This window comes from Rattus norvegicus, chromosome 20, assembly GCF_021556685.1.
Source record: "Rattus norvegicus strain SHRSP/BbbUtx chromosome 20, alternate assembly SHRSP_T2T, whole genome shotgun sequence".
NCBI classification, from domain to species: Eukaryota; Metazoa; Chordata; class Mammalia; order Rodentia; family Muridae; genus Rattus; species Rattus norvegicus.
Window position 1 is genome coordinate 8,619,870 of NC_141553.1, and position 17,631 is coordinate 8,637,500.

Sequence of the window (17,631 nt, forward strand, 5' to 3'; positions counted from 1 at the left end):
CGGCCTGCTGGGAGAGTCAAGAGAGCTCACCTGAGCTGCCCCTACCACCTGTTAGGCAACTTTGCCTTCATTGCACGTGGCCTCAACGAGGGCTTCACATATGCAGGCTGGGGGAGGCTCGCGCTGGGGGCTCCATCTACTGCCAACACTGGGAAGCCCTCACCTCTGTTCTGTAAGGGAGCCCAATAAAATCATTGGCTTATGAACTCTGGTGGGATCGTGTCCATTGTTATTGGGACCTTGAGAAGAGGGGTAGAGACACAGTTTATTCCTCCTGGGAAGGAATTTTAGCAATACTCCCACAGATGTGCTGCCTCAAGCGCTCAACCCCACCCCCACTGCCACTTCACACACACTAGTAATAGCTAAAGAAGAACAAGTATGGGGGTTGGGGATTTAGCTCAGTGGTAGAGCGCTTGCCTAGCAAACGCAAGGCCCTGGGTTCGGTCCCCGGCTCCGGGAAAAAAAAAAAAAAAAAAAAGAACAAGTATGTTCTTTTAAAGATAAAAGAAGCCAAACCGAATACACACAGAGAAAAGAAAACTGTATGCACATTATGAATTGCTTATAATAATACCCATCTAGTGAAAGAGAAAAAAAAAATTTCAGTTATCAATGTCTATTTCAATATACCAGTTTGTAAGGTTTCAGGAGAGGGCTGGCCAGTAGGGCTTAGGGGGTACAGGCGCTTGCTGTGTGGGCCTGAAGACCTGAGTTCAAACCCCCAGAAGCTAGGCATAGTGTGAAGTGTAAAATGTCTAGCATTCAGTAAGGGAAAAATAGACAAGAACAGACCCACAGTGATTCAGAGTTTTGTTTTGTTTTGTTTTTTGTTTTGTTTTTTGTTTTGTTTTTTGTTTTGTTTTTTGTTTTTTGTTCTTTTTTTCGGAGCTGGGGACAGAACCCAGGGCCTTGCGCTTCTTAGGCAAGCGCTCTACCACTGAGCTAAATCCCCAACCCCTAGTTTTTAAGGCTTTTAATTAGCTGTGATTTGTATCCCAAAATCGAACAGGAGGAAAGATATATAGTCTTCTAGAAGAAATTGGAATCTTCAAAAAGAGTGAGGTGGAAATTGTGAAACTGAGAATGAACACGGTGAAATTAAGAGTCCAGCAAGGCCCGGGCTGGGGGTGTGGCTTGGTCAGTAGGCCGCTAGCTTTGGCCCTCAGCCAGAGGCCCTGGCTTCTGTCCTCATCGCTCTATGCACTGGGCGTGGTGTGGCACACATATAATCCCAGTTGATGGCAGGTGGAGGCAGCAGGGTCAGGAGTTCAAGGTCACCTTCAGCTGCTTAGCAGTCTGAGACTAGTTTAGGGCTACTAGTTAACTAGCTAACAATATGGGTTTAACAGCGAACCAGGCCAACAGAAGAGGACCATGCTAGGCACGCAGACAATATCCAACTTGAAGCAAAGACACTGCCTCTTATATTGTCTTTTATATAAAAAGGGGGGGGGGGGGCGACGGGAATGACAACCGTGAAGAACATGTACTGCTCTTGCAAAGGTCCTGAGTTCAATTCCCGGCACCTTCCTCAGGGGATTCCAAGGGCCTGAGACTCCAGATCCAGGGGAGCTGGCTCTCCTGGTCTGCAGGCTCCTGCATTTGTGTGCACAGACTGAGACCGGCAGATGGACAGATGGACAGGCAGGCAGACAGACAGGCAGGCAGACAGACACACTTAAAACAATAGGAATAAATCTTTATTTTAGGGGTTGGGGATTTAGCTCAGTGGTAGAGCGCTTGCCTAGCAAGCACAAGGCCCTGGGTTCAGTCCCCAGCTCCGGGGGAAAAAACAAAACAAAACAAAACAAAACAAAAAACAAAAACAAAAAATCTTTATTTTATTTTAATTTTTATTTTGCATTTGTCCCTAGGAGCTTTGGAAGTAGCTTTTTTTTTTTTTTTTTTTTTTTTGGTTCTTTTTTTCGGAGCTGGGGATCGAACCCAGGGCCTTGCGCTTCCTAGGCAAGCGCTCTATCACTGAGCTAAATCCCCAACCCCGGAAGTAGCTTTTAAAAGCGTCCCTGCCTCTGATAATCATGAAGGAGATACTTGACCATGGAGACACAGTCCATCTCCAAATAGTTTTCTGTGGTGCTCTGCGTTTAAGGCTATGGGAACAGATCGCAGAATGAAAGTAAGCAGATAAAATTCACGGCCTTTCATTTGTTTTTTCAATAAACGTTAGTCGGGGTGATTTTGTTCCAAGGCTGTCTATTTTGACGACAGTCAGCTCTGGTTAAATTTCTTAGGTGAAAGCTGAGCGCCCCACCCCCATAACTTACGTGCCTGGTCCTGGCTTGTCCCTGAAGAACAGCAGAGAACATATCCACTTAGCTTTCCGTGTGACAACTATAATGGTCTCAGCGACTTCTGTTGTTCTTGTCTGACATGGCTCTCGGGCTGTTAACATGTCTTGCCAATTTCTCCTGAGATGGTGTCTCCATGCTGCCGAGAACTGAACACTGCGAAGGAATTAACTCCTCACCCAGGGGGACGGTCACCTCCTTCCGTGCAGGGGGGTCTACTTTTTAGAGAACAGGTGTGTGTGTGTGTGTGTGTGTGTGTGTGTGTGTGTGTGTGTGTATGTGTGTTTTAATTTAATTATATGTATAGCTGTGTGTCTGTGTGGGTTTATGCACGTGGGTGCAGTGTCCTTGGAGGCCAGCAGAGGGCGCCTAGTGGCTGGAGCGGGAGTTAAAGGTGGTTGTGAGCCTCCTCTTGGGTGCTGCAAACCTGGGCCCTCTGAATCAGCAGCTCACAGCTGCTGAGCATCTCTCCAACCATGCTCTAGGTTACAATGTATGAACAGGTTTTTCTCCAGAAACTTCCACTGCCCTCTTCACACCCACATCATCTTCTTGATGTACGCAGAAGGTGAATAAGAGTTTGCTTCCAAGACTTTTTAGGGATCTAGCTTTTGACCTGTCAAGGTCCTTTCCAAACTGATTTAAGGGCTTGAGAGATGGCTCAGTGGTTAAGAGCACTGGATGAAAAAAAAAAGAGCACTGACTGCTCTTCCAGAGATCCAGAGGAGGAGGATCTCCAAGGTAACCACACATGGCCCATGTTCCCCGTACCTACTCAGGCTCACAAGCTGGGCAGATAGGATACCCAAGGAGGTACGTCTCTCCAGTTAATAACCAACGCCACAGTGGGAGCCTAATAAGGAAGAATTGCATCCTAGGCCTGGAGGTGTATGTCTATAAATTACAGCACTCAAAAAGTGGAGGCAGAGGGGTCAGGCATTCAAGGTCATCCTCAGCCTCAAGTTAGATACCAAGTTCCAGGACATTCTGGGATACGTGGGACCCTTCCTCAAAACCAAACAAACAGTATGGAGCAAAAGAGAATTGCAGTTAGGACTCTGTTGTGGCTCTACCATTAGCCACAGGGGACCCCTAAAAAGTGTCCCCCTCTGTGCTTGATTTATTCAGTGTTCTCTAGAACTCACAGAATATCTCTCTATATTGAGGGAATTTATTGTGATGACCGACAGTCTGTAGTCCAACTAACCAACAGTGGGCAGCTGTGAATGGGAAGTCCAAGAATCTGGTAGTTGCTCAGTCCCAGGAAGCTAGGTGTTTGAGCTGGTCTTCTGTGAAAGTAGGTTCTAACAGACATGCTGGCAAGGAAGTCCAAGCAGTTGAAAAAAGTGAGTCTTCCTTCTTCCAATGTCCTTCTGTAGGTCTCAGTAGAAGGTGTGGCCCAGATTAAAGGTATGCACCACCACACCTGGATTTGGAACTTGCTTTGTCTCAGGCTGACCTTGAACTCAGAGATCTGCTTGCCTCAGTCTCCTGGGATTAGAGCCCTGTACTACCTTGCCTGGGCCTAAGCTTTTCATGGCCACTATGCCTCAAGATCTCCATGTCAAGATCAGGGTCAGAAGCCTGTGTCTTCCAGTCTCAACCATCTGGATCACAGGTGAACCCTCCCATTTCTGGATTTGTAGCTCATTCCAGATGTACTTAAAGTGACAACCAGGAACAGCCACCACAGTGCTTCTGCGCTCACACTGATAAAGCACTTGGGACACTGGATGTCACGAGTGATGTATTTTTAGCTCTCTGAGAGAAACAAAACAGAGTGTGGCTGAGTCCCCAGCAGACATAGGGTGGGACAGGGTCACATAGGTGAGCAGAGGTCAGAGAAAGCTAAGCTTGGAGAGGGAGGGCAGATGGACCTCTGACCTCTCAGCACACCACTGTCCCTTCTTGGTGCTATTATCAACTGAGAGTCTTAGGGAATGGGAAGGTGGCCTGGACTCAGGCCTGCTGGTCCCCCTGTCCTCTCTTACCCATCTTGTCTGTCTATCTTGTCTGCAATGGGAGAGCATTCATAGGGACCGGAGAGAAAGGAGGTGCTTACATAAGCTGAGGAGTTTAGTTAGAGAAAACATCATTGAGGGAGAGCCTCAATTTCTCATGCAGTGGTCTCCTCCGGGCTGGTACCCCACATCCCCCTTCACTATTTAAACTAGCCCTGTATATGTGAACCCTGGCTTCGGGGTCAGCCAGATCCAGTATGGGGTCTGGCCCAACTACCCTGTGACTCTGTCTTCTATGCCTAAGATTTCCAAGATTTGAGTTTTCCTTCTAATTGGAAATAGAATTAGCTATTCTTTGAGTATATATAGATCGTAATGAGCCCAGGTCAAAAATCTCAGCTAGCTATCGGTGGATATAAAATTAGATCTCGGGCAGGGTGAGGTGGCTGAGCAGGGGAAGGTCAGGGAGCTGCCAGGCCTGAGGGGCTGAGTTCAAATCCCTGGGACCCACATAGTGAAGGAAGAGAACTAACTCCCAAAAGCTGTCTACTGACCTCCATGTATATTCTATGGTATGTACAAGCGCGTGCACACGCACACGTGCACACACACAAATGCACATGTGCACACACAAAATAAATAAATGTAATGTTAAGCTTTAAAAAAAAACCCTAAACAGCCTTTACACAACTGTTAAATTGGTTTAAAAAAAAATAGACGTAAAAACTGGAATGGTGGCAACATGTCTGGGACATAATCTTGAGATCCAGTCAGGAGAATCAGGAATTCTAAGTTATCCTTGGTTACATAGAAAGTTTGAGCCCGGCCTGAGCTACATGAGACTCCTCAAAAGACAAACAAAATAGATCAGACAAAGAGAAACCCGAGTGAATAAAATAATTAAAATTCTGAGCACGAAGGCTCACTCCCCGCGGGACTGGTGCTAGCCAGAGGCCTGCCCAACTTCCAAAGTGAGACATTGTTTCAGAAAAGAAAGGGGGCGAGGTTTAGGGGGCGGGGTTTAGGGGGCAGGGTTTAGAAAGATGACTAAGGGGGTTGGGGATTTAGCTCAGTGGTAGAGCGCTTGCCTAGGAAGCGCAAGGCCCTGGGTTCGGTCCCCAGCTCCAAAAAAAAGAACAAAAAAAAAAAAAAAAAAAAAAGAAAGAAAGATGACTAAGCGGTTAAGAGCACTTGCAGCTCTTGCAAGAGGACCTGGGCTCAGTTTCCAGCATCAACATGGCCTCTCACGAACAACCCTTAACTCCAGTTCCAGAGACTCCGCCGCCCTCTTCTGGCCTTTGTGGGTACTGCATGCACACGGTGCTCAGACACGCAGGCAGATAAAATAATTTTAAAGGAAGAGAGGAAGAAGGAAGGAAGGAAGGAGGGAGGGAGGGTAGGAGGGAGGAAGGGAGGAAGGAAGGAAGGCAAGAGATGACGGGGAAGGAAAAAAGAAGAGAGGCAGAAGAAAGGAGGATGGAGTATCCAACAAGAAGACAGGCTTAGCAAATTTCTGAGCGCTCCCGAGACCAGTCCGCAGATCCTGCCAGAGAACGAGTCACACCCTTCAACCTGGCAGGTTGTCACACATTTGGAAATAAATCCCAACGAAATAGCACAAACGGAGAAAAGCAATTCTCACTAATACGGTTACCCGGAATGTGAAATAAATTGGAAAAGGTCCAAACCAGTCGTCACACTACAGAGCCTATATGCGAGGCAAGCCGTGCCCTGCCAACAGCAGCCACCAGCTGCCTCCCTGGATCTCTCTCTCTCCGCTTGGCAAAAAAAAAAAAAAAAAAAATCAGCAGGGTACATGGTTACCCAGAATACACATTCCATTTCCCAGCCTCCCTTGCAACTAAGTGTGGCCTTGTGATGAAGTCCTGGCCAATGGACCAGACATAGGATGGTCCCGGAGGACCCACTGTTCATAGGTGACCTGTGTCAGTAACAGGGACAGAGCAGGCTCTTCCTGAGGCTTTCTTCCTCCAAGCTAGCTGGAACGCAGGCATCATAGTTTGAGTCTTGACAGCCATCTTGAACTGTTGGGAGGAAGGCATCTGTTGATAATGGCAGAGTCACTCACACGAAGGAGGCTGAGTTCTGAAAGATGTGATCTGCATTGGCTCCAGACTGAGGTTACTTGGCTGCTTAAGTCATTGTGAATTTGGGCTCTCTGACATTTGTAGGTATACTAGATCCTAACTGATACACTCACATAGGGGGGAAATTATATATACACACATATACATGTACACATCATATACATATACATACACACATATACATATATACATCATATGCATATACATACACACATACATCATATACATAATCATATACACATACACACACATATATAATATACATATACACATATATCATATACATATACACATCATATACATATACACATATATCATATGCATATACACATACACATACATCATATACATATATACATATACACCATACGCATATACACATATATCATACACATATACATGTACATCATATGCTTATACACATAAACATATGTCATATGCATACATATATATGTCATATACATATCCATCATATAATATACACATACGCATACATCATATGCATATACACATACACATACATCATATGCATTTACACACATATGTTATATACATATACATCATACACATATATATCATACCCATATACATCATACCCATATACATCATATAATATACATATACATCATATACATATATGCATACATATATCACATCATATACATATATACATACACATATACCATATGCATATACATATACACATACATCATATACATACATATACACATACACCATATGCATATACACATACATCATATGCATATATATACATACGTTGTATGTATATACATGCATATTTGTCATATACACATATATCATATACATATACACGTACATCATATGAATATACACATAAACATATATCATATGCATACACATATGTGTCATATACATATCCATCATATAATATACACATACACATATATCATATGCATATACACATACACATACATCATATGCATATACACATGTCATATACAAACACATGCACATATACACACATCATATACATATACACATACATCATATGCATACATACATACACATACATTATATGCATATACATATTTGTCATTATATACATATATCATATAATATACAATACATACATATCAATGCATATATACATCATATACATATACATCATACACGTATACACAGACACATACACATACATCATATAACATACAATACATCATATACTACATATACATACACACATAATGTGTTCTCTTTTCCTTTCATTTGTCTGTGTGTGGATCGTGTACCTGTATGTAGGTGCCTGTAGAGGCCAGCAGAGGGCGATGCAGCCCCTGGAGCTGGAATTAGGCAGTTGTGAGACCCCTATATAGGCGCTGAAAACTGAACAGGGGTCCTCTGCAAGAGCAGGGCTTGCTCTTAACTGTTGAGCCATCTCCCCAGCCCCTACCATATGAATTCTTAGTGTTTCTTCTGGGTGGCCAGGAGAGGAGTCCCTCGGGACATTGGCTAACAGGTTCTAGAGGGTCTCACGCCAGGAATGATAGGGGTGGGCCCAGAAAAGATACCTCTCTTCTGCTCACAGCTCCAAGGCCAAAACTAGTGCCAAGACCCCACCCAGGAGGAGAGCAGGTGGGGATGGTATTGCATGCCCAGATGGCAAAACCTGAACTTAAATCGGTGCTAATGATCACCACAGATGTGTGGTGTCATTTACTAGCGTAAACACTTGTGAGAGAATGTTTTGAAATTTTCCCCTTCAGGAAGGAAAAGAACGTTCTGTGTTTGTGCCTTTACACCGGCTACTCCTCGGTGGGGGTGGGGTAGGCAGAGGTCCTTGAGGCTCTGGTAATGCTGGTAAGCCTTTCCCAGGGCTGGACTCTGGTCTGCACGACTGCAGGAGTCATGGGACATGCTGACTTGCTCACATGGGCCAGGCTCTGAGCATCCTAACAGAACCCCTCCCACCCTCCCCAATGCAGGGTCCCTCCTGGTATTTTTTTTTTTTTTGGTTCTTTTTTTTCGGAGCTGGGGACCGAACCCAGGGCCTTGTGCTTCCTAGGCAAGCGCTCTACCACTGAGCTAAATCCCCAACCCCCCCCCCCCGGTATTTTATTAACTCATTTGCTCATTACAAACAAGCTATGAGGTCGCTTCTGCTGCACCCATTTCACAGATCAAGAGACTGATTTGTACCTTCATACCAGTTTGCCGGGTTAGCGGTAGGAGAATCCCTCCTACCCCTTCTCTCCTCCTCCTCTCTGTTCTGAGATCCCTGGGTAGCAGAAACTTCTATGCCCCCTTGCCTCAGCTCCCACCCCACCCCCACGTCTACTTCAGATGGAGCCCAAGAAAACAAGGAAAAAGATGGAGAGAAGTGTCCCATCCTGGTTACCCTGGGACCTGATGAGCTTTGTGACTCTGTGAGGACAGGTATCTTGCCTCAAATGGTCCCCATTCAGTTTTCCTGCCAACTGGTAGAGCCCTTCTTCAGGGCATGGAAGAAGGGTGTCTTAGTTAGAGTTTTCCTGCTGAGAACAGACACCATGACCAAGGCAACTCTTAGAAGGACAACATTTAATTGGAACTGGCTTGCAGGTTCAGAGGTTCAGTCCATTATCATCAAGGCGGGAACATGGCAGCATCCAGGCAGGCATGGTGCAGGAGGAGCTGAGAGTTCTACATCTTCATCTGAAGGCTGCTAGGAGAAGACTGATTTCCAGGCAGCTAGGATGAGGGTCTTAAAGCCCACCCCCACAGTGACACACCTACTCCAACAAGGCCACACTTAATAGTGCCACTCCCTGGGCTGCCCATATACAAACCATCACTGAGATCTCGTCAGGGAGTCTGGGGAAATGCTTCAAGAGGTAAAGTGCCCGCTGCTAACGCATAGGGACTTGGGTTTGATTCCTAGCACCCACTCACATTAAAAGCCTGGTGTTTCGGCGCTTGTCTGTAATTCTCTAGCGCTGTGGGGTGGGGGCAGAGGCACGGGGATTCTGGGAGCTGACCGGCTAGTAGCCTGTCTATCTGAAATGGTGAGCGCTCTGGGTTTCCTGAGAGACCTTGTCTTAAAAAAAAAAAAAAAAAGAAAGAAAGAAAAGAAAAGAAAAAAAGAGGTAGAAAGTGGCCAATGAATATCGAATACTGATTTCTGGTCTTCACTGATATGTGTGCCAGAGAAGCCAGCCTAGAGAAGTACCGGGACTGGAGAAAGAGATAAGAGGGAAGGACGGGACCTGAGTGTCACAGGTCCCTTGTTACAGAGTCCTTCCTAACAGTCCTTTCCAGAGTAGCATCCCTCAGTCCCTCTGTGGGCCCACGTCACCCCCAAAGCATGGATCCTACCGGTGACTAGACTAGGCATTGTGTGCGCATGTGCGCGACTGTGTACCCACCATCAGGCTCACAGGTCAGAATTGTCTCTATGCCTTTGGAGCCCATGATCTGTCTGCAGCTGGGTCTTCACTGTTCTCTCAGAAGCCCCTGATTGCTCCTCCCATGAAGCAGGCATCTTTCCGCTTGGACCCATACCCAGAGCACAGCCTTCCTGTAGCTTAGCCTGTTCCCAAACTGGAAACGCTCCTGCCTCGGTGAATATGGCGAGAAACCAGAGCCACAGCCCATTTCGGGGGCGTGGGCAAACACATGCAGAGAACCCTCTGTACTTGACCTGGCCGTTAGTCTGCTGACATATGACCCATCTTGGACCCTGGAGGATTTCGGGGGTGGTGGTGCGGTTGGGACCTTATATTTCAAATTAACATACAGTAAAATCGACCTCGTTTTTGTGTGGTTTTATGAATTTTAACACCTATCGATTCGTGTCACCACAATGACAGAAAGACGTTCTGTCGCCCAGGAAAACTGCTTCCACCAGCCCCTTCCCCCGGATGAGGACCTGGAGGGAGCTGTGTACCCAACGGGACCTGCACAATGTTATGTTTGTGCAGAAATCCCTGTGTGGCCTCCTGAGGGGACAGCAGTCCCTTCCTGGGGAGGAGGGCAGTCTCCCCTTCCTTGTCTTCATCTAGTCTTTTGGACAAGTCTGCTTTTTTTTTTTTTTCAATATCCCCTACCCCCAAGGGGGCAGGTTCTGGAAGCTTCTCTCTGTTCCTTGGGATCAATTTCTCTCTCTCACCTGAGTCGCATAGAATTTTGCTTATTTTATTTATTTATTTTGTGGACTTTATCATTTACATTCTGAATGCCTGGGCCCTGAGGAATTCGAGTGGAGTGGCTTGAGAAATGAGGGGAACCCCCAGATCAGATAAGTGAGAGCTTTGAAGAATTTCTTAGGGGGGGGGGGACAAAACAAAACAAAAAAATCCAGCTCTAGGGCAGGTTCCTGGCTGAGGTGGCTGAGGTGGCTGAGGTGGCTGAGGTGACTGAGGTGGCTGAGGTGACTGAGGTGGCTGAGGTGGCTGAGGTGGCTGAGGTGACTGAGGTGGCTGAGGTGACTGAGGTGACTGAGGTGGCTGAGGTGACTGAGGTGACTGAGGTGGCTGAGGTGACTGAGAGCTGAGGTGACTGAGGTGGCTGAGGTGGCTGAGGTGACTGAGGTGGCTGAGGTGGCTGAGGTGGCTGAGGTGACTGAGGTGACTGAGGTGGCTGAGGTGACTGAGGTGACTGAGGTGGCTGAGGTGGCTGAGGTGACTGAGGTGGCTGAGGTGACTGAGGTGGCTGAGGTGACTGAGGTGGCTGAGGTGACTGAGGTGACTGAGGTGGCTGAGGTGGCTGAGGTGACTGAGGTGACTGAGGTGGCTGAGGTGGCTGAGGTGACTGAGGTGGCTGAGATGGCTGAGGTGACTGAGGTGGCTGAGGTGACTGAGGTGGCTGAGGTGGCTGAGGTGACTGAGAGCTGAGGTGACTGAGGTGGCTGAGGTGGCTGAGGTGACTGAGGTGGCTGAGGTGGCTGAGGTGACTGAGGTGGCTGAGGTGGCTGAGGTGACTGAGGTGGCTGAGGTGACTGAGGTGGCTGAGGTGGCTGAGGTGACTGAGAGCTGAGGTGACTGAGGTGGCTGAGGTGGCTGAGGTGGCTGAGGTGGCTGAGGTGACTGAGGTGGCTGAGGTGGCTGAGGTGACTGAGGTGGCTGAGGTGACTGAGGTGACTGAGGTGGCTGAGGTGACTGAGAGCTGAGGTGGCCCCTTGTCAGTTGTTTGGGGGTGGAAGATGCTATGCGATCCTGCCTCCTGCCCCATAGCAGCCCCTTGTCGCCCTGGCTTGGTTAGTACTGATCCCAGGCCAGGCCAAAGCCAAACACACCGCCTTGTTGCTCAGCCTGTGAGCCCCATTGGGGACATGGGGGAGGGGATGATTCGCAAGTTGGGCCCCCTGCGGGCTAGAGCCAGGCTGCGCAGGCGGAGGGGAGGGGGCGGCCGCCCAACTCCACCTCCGTGAGGTTGGCGGGTAGGTTTCCATGGAAACAGCAGCTCCCAGCATCTCCAGAGATTTGGGGGAAAACTGGCTCTAAAGAAAAAAAAAAATCACCATCTTCGTTTCGGGGTGGGGAGGGACAGCCCAGCTTGAAGGAGAGAGAGGGTGAGGGGCCGAGGAAGGGACAGCAAGCTGAAGCTTTTCGGCCCACTCTGGCTGTCAGGTCCTCCAACCCCTCAGGCCCGGAAGAAAGGCAACAGAACCCCAGCTCGAAGAGATGAGGACCTTTCTCTCCACCCACTCAGACCCGCGGTCCCCGTGTCCCTCCCCCTGCAGCGCCTCTGCCCATCCTCCAGCCCTCAACACACTGTCCCCGTTTACTGCCTAGGGGGGGATGAGGAGACACAGGCGTGGGGACTCTTGCTGGGGAGTTAATCAAAGTGTCTGCAACTTCTCCTGTTCCTGTCCCCTCCCTGGGGAGAGTCGGGAGGGGTGGTGGGGACCGATCTGCCGGAGACTGATGGAGGGGCATGCCAGACCTGCTAGCCCGGAGGCATGCGCAGACATGAAATCAACAGGAGCTCTCGCCTTTTAAAATGACTTTTCCTGCAGTTTCCTCTTTGGACAGGGGACCCCTATTTCTACCAAGAATCTCCCCCAAATTCCTGGTACTACAGTGAGCTCCATTCTGGGAAGGATCATCTCTGATCTTATGGCATTTAGAGGATTGCATGCAAATAGCTCCTCATTCATTCATTCATTCATTCATTCATTCATTCTCTCTCTCATTCACTCTTCATCTGACAGTGATTAACTGTATTTATTTTATGACAGGCACAGGCCTCCTTGCTGGTGACACAGACAGGTTTGGAGGGAGAAGTGGGTGGTAGTGAGTGAGACAGAAAAATTTCCAAACCTTATGTACTTTATACTTTGGTAAGAGATACAGAATAACAAGTAAGGAAAACACAGTATAACAAAATGTTTGAAGGGGGAAAACAAAAAACAAAAAACAAAAAACAAAAAACAAAAAAGGGAAACCGGTGACAGTTACAATTTTTAAAAGGAGTTTCTTCTGGAAAAGCAATGTTGGATCTCTACCAGCAGGGGGCGATGGAGGGAGCTGATTAGTACAAAGTATGCTACTCGGAAAATGAAGAGGCATTTGTGCAAAGGCCCTGAGGACAGGGGGTGCCCGACATTGTCAAGGGGTAGCCAGGAGAGCAGACAGGCATGAGATGTAAGGCAGCGGGGTATGTGGGTGGTGGGACAGACATTCCGAGACACGGTCTTGTGTTATACTCAGGCTACCCCCCCAGATGAAAGCAGAAGTCTGAACTCGTGCTGTTCTGTGACCCCACTTAGTTCTCTGTGCCCCCTTCCCTGTTTGTAGATGGACTCTGAGAACTCCATTTGGGTGTGTCCGAGGAGCACAATGCAGAGTGACCCGACCAGGGCCAGAGTCAGGTCTCAACCTTGCTCCCTCTCCTCCACCGTCTCCTCCACCGTGTGTGATGCCACCCCCTGTGGTGCGTGCGAATGTGTGTGTGTGTGTGTGTGTGTGTGTGTGTAATTAAGGTGCTAGCTTAACAGGCGGCTATCACCTCCTGGTGTGAAATAAACCGTTCAATAATTAATTGACAAAGATGAACTTGTCCAGAGCTGTGCTGGGTGTGGCGGGGGGGGGGGGGCAGGGTGGGGGTGGAGGGTGGGGGGCAGTCCCAGTGTCTGCAAGAAAAATAAGAAGTGACCGTCATGGCTTTGAGAGGAGGTGAGAGGCGTGGAGCTCAGATTGCAAGGTCCCTTCCAGGAGCCCAGGGACACTGGGTGGCCACTGCTGGGATTCAGGTTGCTGGCTTATCAGTAATTGTGTTCCAAATTGTTCCAAACTGGGCCTTGAGGAAGGGGAAATTTGACACCAAGGCATCTGCAGGGTGGGGCCGGGAGAAAGAGACTAGGGAGGGGGTTCTGGGGACAGAGATGACAATGAGGGGTACAGACAGGGGTGTTGGTACCAAAGCCAGCTGGAGGGAGACTGAGCTGGATTTGGGTGTCTATGACCGGAAGTTCTGTATCCCTGGGATGGGTCCCTTCCCTCTCTGGGCCACAGTTGGGGCGCCTGTAAATGGTCTCCAGAATTCTTGGTACAACTGATAATGCTGTCGCTCTTAACTTCAAGATGGAGCCTTAGATTCCGGCACTAGGGAGACTGAGGCAGGAGGATTATTTTTTTTTTTTTAATTTACTCATTTATTATATATGAGTACACTGTAGCTGTCTTCAGATACACCAGAAGAGGGCATCAGATCTCTTTACAGATGGTTGTGAGCCACCATGTGGTTGCTGGGAATTGAACTCATGACCTCTGGAAGAGCAGTCGGGTGCTCTTAACCACTGAGCCATCTCTCCAGCCCGAGGCAGGAGGATTATTATGAGTTCCCAGAACTACATAGTAAACTTCGGGTCAGCCTGGGCTACATAGTGAGGCCATATCTCAAACAAATAAATGAGCAAAAATCTGGACTGCTATTGTGTATGTGTGTATCTATGTGTGTGCGCACACACATACATGCATATGTGTGTATATGTGTACATATGTGTGCATATGCACATGTGTGTGCAAGTGTATCTATATGTGTATGTGAATGCATGTGTATGTATGTGTGTGTACACACACATACGTGCATTTGTGTGTATGTGCATGTGAACGTGTAAGTGTGTGCAAGCGCATGTATATCTGTATGTGAATGTGTGTGTATGTGTGTGTGTGTATGCACTCAAGTGCACAGGCTCCACTGTCACCATCTGTTCCAAACTACACTGTCCCTTCCCTGAACTATCACATCTGTTTCTGCTTCTGTCCCCTGGGTTCCCTGGGTCCCCTGGGTCCCCTGCTTGCCTGCCTTGTATGTTCTCAGTTCTCACAGCAGTCAGAGGGCTCTTTGACAGGAAACCAGTTCCTGCCCCGCTCTACGAACGCATTTACGTAGTCCAGCCTAAGAGCCAAAGATTCTAGGCAGGCCCCGAGTCTGGCCCTCTCTGGCTATCCTGGCTCTCTGCCATCGCTGTAAAGTGCCTACCTCTCCTGCCTCAGGACTTTTACACTCACTTGACCCGTGGAACTCTGCCCACACTGCCCCCATCTTTCCTTTTGTTCGGGTGCCCCCTCCCAGACGGGCATTCCTTAATCATGTCACTGAAGTCATCTACACTCCTCTCCAGTGCCCATCTGCTGGTGGGCAGACTCTTCTATGTGTCTACCCATCGTCCACGCTGGGACATTAGATCCTTTGTTTGTGGCTCGATCCCCAGAATATGATTACCCCAAACTTCATTCCAGTCCTAGAAGCTTTAGGAAGGTAAGACCAGGGTACGATGGAGTGTGTAAGGTCAGGGCATGCGCATAGTGGATAAAGTGAGGGCGTGGGGCAGGGTGGGATATGTAAGGTTAGAGGGGGCAGTGTGGGGGAGGTGGGTGGTGCTGAGTGAATATTCAGACAGAAGTTGCAGCCTCCATCTTGGGGAAAGATTGAGAGAGGTCACAGAGGAGGAAGGGATTATGAGAGCCAGAGTAGGGTAGGGGAAGTCTGAGGGTCAGTCTCCGGAGAGTTGCATCCGGTGTTTCCAATACAGGGTCTGCAAAGAAAGGATATGCTCATCCTATAGGACAGGAGGACGGCTGAGGACAGAGGGACTCCTACTGAGCCCCAGGCCTGTCCCCGCTGCTTCTCCCAGCTGTCCAGGTGCTGGTGGCGAAGGGAAACCCAAGCCCTATTCCTGGTACGCGCCTGCAGAAGCCCAGGCGTGGCGCCCGCTCCTCCCCATCATTTAGAGCAACAAGAAGACTTCCAATTGCCGCACGATGGGGGCCAGTTAAGTCAAATGGAGTCTGTCGATAGAGTGGAAAATGAGGAAGGCATTTAGCAGGCTGAGATGAGGATTCTGTCGATACGGGAGAGCTGGAGATGAAATGCGGTTATGAGAGTCGCGGAGACTGCTGCATCATATCCAGGCACACGTGGGGGCTTTCCCCACAGGCATTCATGGAGCCCCCTCTGAGGAGCCCACATCCCGTTGTTGGGCGTAGAGTACGGATGACAAGCTAGAGTTCTGGCAGACCATGGAGAGTCTGCCTGGAGCTATAACAGGGCAGGAGGCCACACACTGAGCCCTGGCTCTGCCTCTTAGGAGCGGGGCTCATCCCTGGGGATGTTGGGAGATTCCTCTCCCATATCAAGTTCAAGGCCTGAGATGACAGCTACTTCTCCCAGTGCCTGCTTTGCCACCATCTTGGTCATTTATTTGCATACCAGCTTCCCCTGAAGGTCCTTCTCTTCCTACAACCACGATTTTGAAAGGTCCCGGGTGGATTGGACAAGGGCCCGCCCACTCCTGAATGACCTCATCCTAACTCACTGGCTAAGTAAATATCTTGCTTCCAAGAAGGCTCAGGTGCTGGGAGCAGTGGTTAGAGCGTCAACTGAGGGGACAGAAAGGGCAGTGGTGGTTACTGTGGCCAGGGGAGGGGCGGCACCGCCCCTGAGCAAGCTGGAGAGGCCTCCTAAAGGAGGGGTGCTCCATCCCAGGGGTGGATGGAGCCTCAGGACCCTGACAGAATCTAGCTGGGTTCAGATAAGCCAGGCTGTTATTAAAGTTTGGTTTTTTTTTTAGCACACGGTTATTTTTGTGCAGTGTAAAAAGCCGGTGGACATTTGAGAAGCCCGGTGAGAGTTGGTGAGCCCCCACCCATCTGAATTCCTTTCCCACGGGAGTAGAGTCTGACAGCTTACCAAGGCCTTGAGGGCCTCCGGAGCATCCAGGAGAGAGAAAATCGAAGGGATCCGAGGTGCACATCAGAGATCAGCAAGGGGGTGCTGCAAACCTTGCCCACCCCTCATACCCCACTGCAGGGTCCCTAAACGAGAATCTGTGCAAAGGGCCTGTGTGAAGTCGCTCGCTGTAGGTGCTTCCTGGGCCAGAGAGCGGCTGTCAGCCTGGGTTTGGGTGAGAGGATGTGGAATGGGCTGGCCCTCTTTCTTGAGGAGCAGAGATCTTGAGGTCTAGCTTGAGGGGCTGGGAAAGTTGGCCCCACCCTCCCGCCCCTCCACTACTCCGATCTCAATCTCCACAGAGCTTTGCTTATTCAAGGTGGTGATCGAAAGGCCTGGTGATATCATGTCTCAGAAATTACTGTGCTGGTGACATAGAGCCCTCTCCTGCTGGATTTCGGAGACTCAATTTGCCTTCGAGGAGGCAACTCCGTAGGGCTGAGGCAGAATCCCTCTGTAGGTGGAGGGAGGTATTGAAGTTATGCTTCTCACCACCACCCACCACTCTAGGGGCCCATCACCTACGTAATTTCCTCTCTACTGGAAAAACAACAACAACAACAACAACAACAACAACAACAAAACAAAAACAAAGAGGACCGAAGCGTCTGCGGAGGAGACAAAAGTGTGGCTACTTCAGGTCCCTCCCCTTGTGACAGACTCACAGGAAGTGAACCTCCAGCCTCACTAGCCTGTGTTGTCTCTCTGCATTACTCTCTCCTCATCCTGGCCCCAGATATCCCCGTGGCTCTTAGTCAGGCAGACAGTCCACTACCCTGGATACCTCCCTACCCTGGCAGTGTAGTAAGACTGTCCATCCTGACTACCCCGTGGCATTACCATTGAGGGTTATGACTTTCTGCAGAGAGCCCTTTCTTTTCTGGGCTAGGTGGAAGAGATCTCTCTCACTCTCATTACATGCCTACTGCATGCATGTGCTTTGAAAATCCGGGACATCTACCTCAACCTCAGTGCATGGAAACACAAGTCCTTTGGTTCCTGTGAAGATTTTCCTTTCTGATCTGGTTCCCTGGAAACCTCTGGGACAGACCTTTGCAC